Raw genomic sequence first — 5,678 nt, 5'->3', positions numbered from 1 at the left:
AGAGAATGAAAGTCATTCCCTATGCCTTGGCCATAGGTTCTATAAAGTATGCCATGCTGTGTACCAGATCTATTGTATACCCTACACTGATTTTGGCAAGGGAGTACAATAGTGATCTAGGAGTAGATCACTGGACAGCGGTCAAAATTATCCTTAGTGGAATAAGGAAATGTTTCTCGATTATGGAAGTGACAAAAGGTTCGTCGTAAAGGGTTACGTTGATGCAAGTTTTGACACTAATCTAGATGACTCTAAAGTCTCGGTCTAGATACATATTGAAAGTGGGAGCAATTAGCTAGAGTAGCTCCGTGCAGAGCATTGTAGACATAGAAATTTGCAAAATACTTACGGATCTGAATGTGACAAACCCGTTGACTAAAATTATCTCACAATCAAAACATGATCACACCTTAGTACTCTTTGGGTGTTAATCACATAGCGATGTGAATTAGATTATTGACTCTAGTAAACCCTTTGAGTGTTGGTCACATAGAGATGTGAACTATGGGTGTTAATCACATGGTGATGTGAATTGTTGATGTTAAATCACATGGCGATGTGAACTAGATTATTGACTCTAGTGCAAGTGGGAGACTGAAGGAAATATGCCCTAGAGGCAATAATAAAGTATTATATATTTCCTTATATCATGATAAATGTTTATTATTCATGCTAGAATTGTATTAACCGGAAACATGATACATGTGTGAATACATAGACAAACAGAGTGTCACTAGTATGCCTCTACTTGACTAGCTTGTTGATCAAAGATGGTTATGTTTCCTAGCCATTGACATGAGTTGTCATTTGATTAACGGTATCACATCATTAGGAGAATGATGTGATTGACTTGACCAATTCCGTTAGCTTAGCACACGATCGTTTAGTATGTTGCTATTTCTTTCTTCATGACTTATACATGTTCCTATGACTATGAGATTATGCAACTCCCGTTTACCGGAGGAACACTTTGTGTGCTACCAAACGTCACAACGTAACTGGGTGATTATAAAGGTGCTCTACAGGTGTCTCCGAAGGTACTTGTTGGGTTGGCGTATTTCGAGATTAGGATTTGTCACTCCGATTGTCGGAGAGGTGTCTCTGGGCCCACTCGGTAATGCACATCACTATAAGCCTTGCAAGCATTGCAACTAATGAGCTAGTTGCGGGATGATGTATTACGGAACGAGTAAAGACACTTGCCGGTAACGAGATTGAACTAGGTATTGAGATACCGACGATCGAATCTCGGGCAAGTAACATACCGATGACAAAGGGAACAACGTATGTTGTTATGCGGTTTGACCGATAAAGATCTTCGTAGAATATGTGGGAGCCAATATGAGCATCCAGGTTCCGCTATTGCTTATTGACCGGAGAAGTGTCTCGGTCATGTCTACATAGTTCTCGAACCCGTAGGGTCCGCACGCTTAACGTTACGATGACAGTTTTATTATGAGTTTATGTATGTTGATGTACCGAAGGAGTTCGGAGTCCCGGATGTGATCACGGACATGACGAGGAGTCTCGAAATGGTCGAGACATAAAGATTGATATATTGGACGACTATATTCGGATACCGGAAGTGTTCCGGAGAAGTTTCGGATTAAACCGGAGTGCCGGAGGGTTACCGGAACCCCCCGGGGAAGTATTGGGCCTTAGTGGGCCTTGAGGGGAGAGAGAGGGCAGCAGCCAGGAGGTGGTGCGCCCCCTCCAAGGAGGAATCCTAGTTGGACTAGGAGAGGGGGGCGCAGCCCCCTTTCCCTCTCCCTCTCCCTCTCTTTCCTTCCCCCCCTCTTTTCCTAGTTGGACTAGGAAAGGGGAGTCCTACTCCTACTAGGAGGAGGACTCCCCCCTCTCCTTGGCGCGCCTAGGGCAGCCGGCCTCCCCCTTGCTCCTTTATATACGGGGGCAGGGGGCACCTCTAAACACACTTGATATACGATATTTTAGCCGTGTGCGGTGCCCCCTCCACCATATTACACCTCGATAATACCGTTGCGGAGCTTAGGCGAAGCCCTGCGTCGGTGGAACATCATCATCGTCACCACGCCGTCGTGCTGACGAAACTCTCCCTCAACACTCGGCTGGATCGGAGTTCGAGGGACGTCATCGAGCTGAACGTGTGTAGAACTCGGAGGTGCCGTGCGTTCGGTACTTGATCGGTCGGATCGTGAAGACGTACGACTACATCAACCGCGTTTTGATAACGCTTCCGCTGTCGGTCTACGAGGGTACGTGGACAACACTCTCCCCTCTCGTTGCTATGCATCACCATGATCTTGCGTGTGCGTAGGAATTTTTTTGAAATTACTACGTTCCCCAACAGCTTTGACACTGATCCAGACGATTCTAAATCGCAAATCGGATACGTGTTTATATTGAACGGTGGAGGTGTCAGTTGGTGCAGTTCTAAACAAAGCGTCGTGGCGGGATCTACGTGGGAAGCGGAGTACATAGCTGCTTCGGAAGCAGCAAATGAAGGAGTCTAGATGAAGGAGTTCATATCCAATCTAGGTGTCATACCTAGTGCATCGGGTCCAATGAAAATCTTCTGTGACAATACTGGTGCAATTGCCTTGGTAAAGGAATCCAGATTTCACAAGAGGACCAAGCACATCAAGAGACGCTTCAATTCCATCCGGGACCAAGTCCAGGTGGGAGACATAGAAATTTGCAAGATACATACGGATCTGAATGTTGCAGACCCGTTGACTAAGCCTCTTCCACGAGCAAAACATGATCAGCACCAAGGCTCCATGGGTGTTAGAATCATTACTGTGTAATCTAGATTATTGACTCTAGTGCAAGTGGGAGACTAAAGGAAATATGCCCTAGAGGCAATAATAAAGTTATTATTTATTTCCTTATATCATGATAAGTGTTTATTATTCATGCTAGAATTGTATTAACCGGAAACATGATACATGTGTGAATACATAGACAAACAGAGTGTCACTAGTATGCCTCTACTTGACTAGCTCGTTAATCAAAGATGGTTAAGTTTCCTAGTCATGGACATGAGTTGTCATTTGATTAACGGGATAACATCATTAGGAGAATGATGTGATTGACTTGACCCATTCCGTTAGCTTAGCACTTGATCGTTTAGTATGTTGCTATTGCTTTCTTCATGACTTATACATGTTCCGATAACTATGAGATTATGCAACTCCCGATTACCGGAGGTACACTTTGTGTGCTATCAAACGTCACAACGTAACTGGGTGATTATAAAGGTGCTCTACAGGTGTCTCCGATGGTACTTGTTGAGTTGGCATAGATCGAGATTAGGATTTGTCACTCCAATTGTCAGAGAGGTATCTCTGAGCCCTCTCGGTAATGCACATCACTATAAGCCTTGCAAGCAATGCAACTAATGACTTAGTTGCGGGATGATGCATTACGGAACGAGTAAAGAGACTTGCCGGTAATGAGATTGAACTAGGTATTGAGATACCGACGATCGAATCTCGGGCAAGTAACATACCGATGACAAAGGGAACAACGTATGTTGTTATGCGGTTTGACCGATAAAGATCTTCGTAGAATATGTAGGAGCCAATATGAGCATCCAGGTTCCGCTATTGGTTATTGACCGGAGACATGTCTCGGTCATGTCTACATAGTTCTCGAACCCGTAGAGTCCGCACGCTTAACATTCGATGACGATTTGTATTATGAGTTTATGTGTTTTGATGTACCGAAGGTAGTTCAGATTCCCAAATGAGATCGGGATATGACGAGGAGTCTCGAAATGGTCGAGACGTAAAGATCGATATATTGGACGACTATATTCGGACATCGGAAAGGTTCCGAGTGATTCGGGTATTTTTCGGAGTACCGGAGAGTTACGGGAATTCGTATTGGGCCTTAATGGGCCATACGGGAAAGGAGAGAAAGGCCTCAAAGGGTGGCCGCACCCCTCCCCATGGACCGGTCCGAATTGGACCAGGGAGGGGGGTGCCCCCTTTCTTCCTTCTCCTTCTCCCTTCCCTTTTTCCTATTCCATGTGGGAGGTGGAATCCTACTAGGACTAGGGAGTCCTAGTAGGACTCCACACTTGGGCGCGCCCTATGAGGGCCGGCCTCCTCCTCCCTCCATCCTTTATATACGTGGCCATGGGGCACCCCATAGACACAACAATTGATCTCTTGATCTCTTAGCCGTGTGCGGTGCCCCCCTCCACCATATTCCACCTCGATCATATCGTAGCGGTGCTTAGGCGAAGCCCTGCGTCGGTAGCATCATCATCACCGTCACCACGCCGTCGTGCTGACGGAACTCTCCCGTGAAGCTCTGCTGGATCGGAGTTCGCGGGACGTCATCGATCTGAACGTGTGCTGAACTCGGAGGTGCCGTACGTTCGGTACTTGTATCGTCGGATCGTGAAGACGTACGACTACATAAACCGTGTTGTGCTAACGCTTCCGCTTTCGGTCTACGAGGGTATGTGGACACACTCTCCCCTCTCGTTGCTATGCATCACCATGATCCTGTGTGTGCGTAGGAAATTTTTTGAAATTACTACGTTCCCCAACAGTGCTTTGTAAGGGGTTCAATCTTCCAGTGTCCTCACCTCCTGACAGAAGGGGTAGCAAGGCACGTATTTGTATTGTTGTCATTAAGGTAAAACGACGGGGTATGTTCAGATTGCTTGGGTTTAGTTTGTCTACATCATGCCATCATACTTCATGCATTACTCTGCTTGTTATGAACTTAATACCTAGAGAGGCAAGCATAGAAGCGCTCTCAGAGTGGAGTACTAGTAGTAGATGGAGAATCGTTTTGGTCTACTTTTCATGGACGTAACGCCTATATAGATGATAATTGCCATGAATAACATCATCCTATCAATTGCCCAAGAGTAATTTGCCTACCCACTGTATGCTATTGTTTCGAGAGAGAAGCCTCTAGTGAAAACTATGGCCCCCGGGTCTACTTTAATCATATTAATAAAACCAAAAATATCTTGCTACAATTTATTTGTTTTTCTTTTTGCAATTTATCTATCTACCTATACAAGATTTGATCCTTGCAAGTAACGAGTTCAAGAGGATTGACAACCCTCTTGCCCGCGTTGGGTGCAAGTATTTGCTTTTGTGTGTGCAGGTGTTGTTCACTAGGGTTTGTGTCATTCTTCTATTGGTTCAATAACCTTGGTTCTCACTGAGGGAAATACCTAACAGCTACTATATTGCTTCACCCTTCCTCTTCAAGGAAAATTCCAACGCAGCTCACAAGTGGCAGTGCCCCCATGCTGTTTGCCACAATGCCTAGAGCGGGTGAGCCAGCATACGACGCGAACAGGGAGATGCTCGACATCATCCACGACGAAGGCGAGGTAGGGGAGGTGGCTATGAGGACGGGCAGGTGAAAGATTCGGATCCCACCCAGTCTGGCAACTACCAGCAGTAGCAGTCCTACACGTAGACGGCCATACAACAGTCCTACACCCAAACCGGCGATGGCACACAGCAACAGTAGCATCGGGCCGCTGGAGAGCAGTAGCTGGAGGGGGAGGAGGAGGAGGATGGCAATGACGATGATCCGGATGATACAGCCGGCGATCCGAAGAAGAAGGGTAGAGGAGAAAGCTTCAACATACAGGAGGACGAGTTGTTGTGCGATGCATGGTTGGCTGCTAGCATTGATCCTCTCCATGGCACAGAGCAAAA

This window comes from Triticum aestivum, chromosome 2D (genome assembly GCF_018294505.1).
Source record: "Triticum aestivum cultivar Chinese Spring chromosome 2D, IWGSC CS RefSeq v2.1, whole genome shotgun sequence".
NCBI lineage: Eukaryota > Viridiplantae > Streptophyta > Magnoliopsida > Poales > Poaceae > Triticum > Triticum aestivum.
Note: the sequence above shows the minus strand (reverse complement) of the source record.